This window comes from Plectropomus leopardus, chromosome 18 (assembly GCF_026936395.1).
Source record: "Plectropomus leopardus strain MGB_pleo_1.0 chromosome 18, ASM2693639v1, whole genome shotgun sequence".
Lineage (NCBI taxonomy): Eukaryota > Metazoa > Chordata > Actinopteri > Perciformes > Serranidae > Plectropomus > Plectropomus leopardus.
Window position 1 is genome coordinate 33,049,001 of NC_142193.1, and position 6,000 is coordinate 33,055,000.

Consider the following 6,000-nt stretch of genomic DNA (forward strand, 5'->3'; position numbering starts at 1 on the left):
CTCTACGTGGGGGGTGCACTGACTCATCAGGCAGCGCTGAGTGGGGCCTGAAGCAGAGTCTCCTTTATCTCTAGTGAACTAACAAACAGTCATTAATGCTAAATGATGATACATCTCTGAGGCTTCTGGAGCCGCTGACTTCAAAGAGCCGGTGCTCGGCAGCGAGATGCTTTGATGTAACGCGCACAGGAAGTCTGTCACAGGACTGTGAAGCGCCGAGCATTGCTTTATATTAAGCCCTCGTGTCTGTGGAGAGAATTCAATTGAATAGATAACAACCTGGATAAAGAATTGCTGCGTTACAGTTCACAGGATGATCTGCATTGAACATGAGCTTTTCTTCTTTCTTTTACCGTTTTTTCTTTCCCTTACGTTTGTTTCTCTGATCCCACAGCAGGTATGAACACTTCAACAGGTGGAGCTAAAGTGCACGTTAAAGAGCGTTCAAAGTGCATGTGAGGAATGTGAGCTAAATCTATCCACAGCTGTCTGCCCCTCTCTCTGCCTCTCTGAACCGAGGCTGGTCCTGGAAAAGGCTCCGATATTTAATCTGTGAACTGATCGATATCTGTGGAGAGTCAGAGTCTCTTTATCAGTCCTCCTCGCTCCCTTTTAGTAAGTGCTGCTCCATCCATCGATAATTCCTTTCACCTCCTCCTCATTATATCAGCTCTGAGATACTGAATGCTGCCAAAGTATTTACCTTTTTCTTTAATGGAAAAAAATACTTTTGTCCTGCTGTCGTAATACACACCGTATCATCAATCCCACTGTTTACTGCATCCATCATAGACTAAACTGGAATTACAATATTGTAAAGTACTTCTTTTACAGTAAGTATCCATATTTGTTGTATTTTGGATCATGTTTTCGAAAAAAAAATATCCATTTAACAACTTCATATCTCTGTTATCTCTTCTGAGGCCCGGCACGGACGAGGCAGAGAAGAACCAACAAATGCTGTGAGCCGTTGTAGTGGAAATGTCTGTCTTTCCGTTTCTACTTTCGCCCTTTCACTGTCCACTTCAGGCTGCCTTAAACCAACTTGAACTTTGACCTCGTGTCAAAATAATCTTGGCGCACCAACATTGTCTCACGTTGCTTCAGTGGAACGGTTGCACTTGATATTGCATCCCCTGAAGTGAGTGAGCACACAACATCCCCCATTTTACTTTTCTGGACCGATAAATCAGTAATCTGTAAAATGACAGGTTCGAGGGCCGCAGTGGAGCAGGCATGACCTCAAATTAAAAAAAAGAAGGCAAGTTTTGAGCAGAGCCAGTGAGGGCTGGTGAGGGCCTGCAGAGTGCCAGTGAGGGCCTGCAGAGGGCCAGTGAGGGCCAGTGAGGGCCTGCAGAGAGCCTGCAGAGAGCCCAGGCATGTTTACAGCTTACATTAAGGCTACAGATACAGTGTCAGCATGCAGACAATGTGCTGTGTCACTCAACTATTTCTCTCGGCATCCCTGCGCTCTGCCAGCTGGATCTCCCCGCTTTAATCTGTCCGTCACGTTGCCTAAAAATACCCCTGCCCCCCCCCACCCCTCTCCGGCTCTCTTTGCTTTCACACAGAAGACGTCCTTGTCTTCAGGGACCATGACTGCATGACTGCAGAGGGGTGTTACTGAGAAATGATATTAAAAAGCGGGTGTAACCCACCAACATAAGCGCAGAGTTCTTGGATCCAGTTCTGCCTGTTGCTCATAGCAGCTGTTTTAGTTGGAATAACTCAAGTTTTCTTTGCTGCTAAAAGAAAACTTACAGGGAGACTTCTTGTAAGTGAGGGGTAAGTGCGGATAACATTACTGGAAATATTTCATCAATTGTCTTTTTTGTGTGTTTTAGAAAACAGAAATGACCTCCAAGTCATGTAAATCTAAACGCAGCATGGATGGTCTGTTGCTTTCAAAAGTTTTCACATTTCCTGTGACAGCTGTGGTAGGAAAGTGAGTGGAGTTGGGAGTGTTGCTCTGCATGCGCGGCACTGTGGAGGTCCTGTCCTGCAGTGGACACCAACACAGTGGATTTTACGCGCCAGCCTTATCAGCTGAGATTTCCTCCAGTTTTCCCTCTGCTTTAACTGTCTACTTATCTTTGATGACACGCCTCAACAACAGTGACAGGAAACTGGCTCAGAGAGCCTTTCTTTTTTCTCATGTTTGCTCTTCAAGGATTTAAGTTTTTCTTGTGTCACAGGAGAGGTGTCGGCAGCAGGAAGAGGAGACGCAGCTGACGAGGGACACAGAGGAGGAGTGGTGGAAGACAGCCAAGGAAAAAGGTGATTTAAATTGCTTAAACGTTTAAAATATTTCTGTGGTTTTAAGTTTTCTCATTTGGAACTTTGCATTACTTTTTTTTTTTTTAAGTTTTGGAAACTTGACTTATTCGCTCTCTAAATGAGGAGACTGATGCCATGCACAATAAATCAATCCTTCCAGCATGCTGCAATGTCACAGCAATTAACGCAGATTTAACCAATGAACACTGCACACCCTTCTTATTTCGTCCAGTCATGCAACTTTTCAGCAAATCTAACCAATCATTGTAGTTTCCCACAAGGCATCAAACTCACGTCCTTGTTTCTGGCTGTGAAGACGCAGACGTGCAACAGAAATGTCTCACTTTACCTACACAAAGTGCTGCTAAGGGCCGCACAAGGAAAGTCCCTGATATTTTCCAGGAAAACAGGGACAAAATAATTGCTATGAATGCTATGTTGCGGTGGTTCACAAACAACATCGACTGACAAAAGTTTTTCTCATGCAAAACACACTTAGAGAATAGCTGAATGCATGGACAACAGAAAAGACAAATCTACAAATCCAGATCTATTGCACTTGTTAAAAGAATCAAGGTGAGTTCAATTAAATATGCGGGGTTAGTGGTAAAGTGACTGTGTAGACATCACTACATGATAGAGGCGTGTTTGCTTTCTTGCAAGACAAACTGTGTGTGTGTGTGTGAGTGTGTGTGTGGGTGAAAAATAAAACAGTTTAGGAGTAATAAAATGTTTAAACATGGTATAAAAAATGTTGCCTTTCATACTGACAACAACAACAAAGAATGTAACTATTTTTTCAATTTTCACATTCACCCACAATTTCATTGCATAAAAAAACATCTGCAACATTGCAACACGCACTGCAATGTTTTAGGAAAACTGTTGTGAAATCCACAATAATGGAATGGTCACATCAAAACAATCCACACACACACACACACACACACACACTTCTGCTGCAGAGCCGTGTACACAGCTCTGCTATACTGTCTATGTGAAAGCAGTCTGTTTAAGCAAGTTTACTCGTGTTTGAAAAACTAATGTCCACGAGCAAATTTTTAAAAAAATGTTAAAACATTCCTTCACTTCACATCACTTTTACTGTGCTGCTTCCAGATGCCTTTCACAAGTATTTTAACCTTTGAACCCTGAGCTAATTGCTGTGATTTCTTTCATCACATGGGTAAAAGGGCAATGAGTGACTTGGTAGGAAATGCTACACAAATTGCTGGAAATTACTAAATTCAGAAAGTTATCTTCTAAAAAGCTAGGAAAAAAGGTTTTTATTAATGTTAAGGTAATATTCTTGTACTTTTTACTATTTTCTTTCTAATTTTTGGGTTACTTCTTCTTTTGTTGCTCACTGCCTTCCTCCCATGTCTTTTGGCTTAGGTTGTATTTTAACGATGAAAGCTCTTTTCTTGTGAATGCTGTGAAAACTGAAGGCTGGGACCCTCCCATTTCTCTCATTGCTTTTCTTTCCAGCTGCTTCATGTTAAAAACTGACCACCGCTGCATCCCACCCTCACGTCATGTGACTTCTGCCAAACTGAGCTGCTCCATAGCCAACGCCTCGCCCAAGTGTTCAGGGTGGGGTCGCTTGAACTTCAGTATGACTCTGAATTACTCTTATCAGGATGTTGTTTCGGTTAATATGTTAACCCTTTGAAACCTGAGCAAACTGGCTTGATTTCTATCAAAAACATGGGACGAGCAACTCAATGAGAAATGGCCAAAAATTAACAAGAAATCAGTGAAAAAAAAGGTTATGAGAAAATTAAGCAATAAAAACAGAAAAATAAAAACACAAGAAAATGACCTTGAGAAAGTGCTAAAAATTGGAATACCTTCTCTTTTAAATTACGGGAATTATAAATAAAATTTTATGGACATCTTTCCCTTGTTTTTAATATTAAAATAACCCCCCTCAGCTAGTTTTCTCATCATTTCCTTGTCACCTTACACTAATTTTTTTTTTCAGTTTGCAGGATATTTTTGCAGAGTTGCTCAGTATGTTTTTCACAATATTTTTGAAAAAAAATCAAACCAATTTTCTCAGGTTTCAGAGGTTTAAATGCTAGTAAAAGGCATCTGAATGCAGTAAGAGAAAACTGATGTTGATCCAGATGTTAAAGGGTTAATATCTTATTTAAGATTTATTTCAGCAAAAAGCAAACAAATAAAAGACAACAAAGAAGCAACGAGCCAAGCTGCTTTTCCATGTTTTTTTTTTTAAAGAAATCACTTTTTTTTCAGGTGTGGATGCAGCACAAAAATTCTGACATTGATCCTGGTGTTAAAGGGTTACATTAAAACTCTTTCCAATGTTGAAAACACTCAGGTGATGTCAAAAACTGAGAGAAACTAAAAAAAGGGGAAGTGGTGATGTAAGAAAAGCAGAAAAAGGACATTATTTTTGCACTGAGCCGTTATGCATCACGTTCACTGTTCCCTGCAGGACGTGCTCTTTTGAAAATAAACAACACATAACAACCTAAAGTGTCTGTGAAACCCAGTGCTGCACCGTGCACACTGTAACAGCCTCCCACACAAACAGCGTGCAACACATTTCTGCTTTCTCCATCCACCCGCTGCCTTGGGGCGAGTGCATCGCTGGCGGCAGGGACAGACCCTCCCCCTGCTGCAGCTGAGTGACTTCAGCCTAGAGATACAACAACACTGGCTTCAGCTTTGTGCCACAATTTGTCACTTTCTCTAACTTAACAGTACATTATCATAGCATCTCTGCTGACTGTGTGTTTTTCTGGTCCTTCTCAACAACAGTGAGGCCTATGCATGCGCACATGACACAGATCTGGATCAATAAAGTTTGGGGCTAAAAAAGGGGCCATTGTCAGGTTTCAGGTTGTCACTCCGGCTCACGCCACAGCTCGGCGTGACTGACAGCTTGTTCCTTCACTCCGGGAGCAGCGTGTCTGAGGGGCCTGTGGCGCAGAGCTGTGACACCTTTTCACTGTCACTCTCAGACGACAGCAGCCTGCCGGCCTGACTCATCCTCACCGAGATCCAAAATGGCAGCACCACAGGCCTTGTTGGGTCTGTGGAAGGAGCCAAAGTGGCAGAGGAGCGCTGCCAGGTGGCGAGCCGGCCGTCTCGATCCCCTGAGCGATAGCTGCTGGTTTGTGTCAACACAGGCAGAAGGCTCAGTGTGCGGTGTGTTTGTTTTGGTCATGTCTCTGTTTCTGTTGTGAAATAAGCTGTTCACAGAATAGACGCAAACAGCTATTGTCCAATCAGAGCTTAGCATCGGTAACGAGGCACAGCAGGTTGGTTAAGCTTTGGGTTTTTGGGCTGTAGTGAGCACGACACTCTGAATCCAAAGCATTTGGAGGGTAGTGTCTTTTGTTAACCTTTCCAAAACCAGACACAGAGAGCGTTACATTTACCAAACACTCTTAATTTCTGGTATAAATAAAACTGAAAATATAATACAAACGTATGTTAGCTAGGTAGCCAAATAGATTTGTTAGAATCAAATCTGATCTTACATTTGTCCTTCTTCAGTCTGGTCAAATTCTGTCAAATACGGCTGCTTTCACAGTGCTTTTGGCGTAAGAAGCCACCTTTTGGGTCCGCATGATACCCTGCTGGTTGACATCATCTGAGAATGCGGTCGGACCATTTGTGGTGTTATTATATGCAGCTGGATGGCCGGACAGCCCAGCAGCTGCAGCTGTGTGACACGGAGACGGTCAGTGG

At 42.6% G+C, this 6,000-nt stretch overlaps 2 protein-coding genes across 3 annotated transcripts in view; one reads left to right on the forward strand and one right to left on the reverse strand.

The window, feature by feature from the left end:
• plppr2a (phospholipid phosphatase related 2a) overlaps positions 1-6,000 on the reverse strand; it is a 193,218-nt gene that overhangs the window by 81,680 nt on the left and 105,538 nt on the right. The window lies entirely within an intron of this gene.
• The window catches only part of LOC121956833 (uncharacterized), a 10,595-nt gene continuing 6,176 nt past the window's right edge, over positions 1,582-6,000 (forward strand). The window contains exons 1-2 of the mRNA XM_088069520.1: positions 1,582-1,785; positions 2,196-2,277. The gene's annotated coding sequence lies outside the window, so the exon portion shown is untranslated. The remainder of the gene's footprint in view (positions 1,786-2,195; positions 2,278-6,000) is intronic.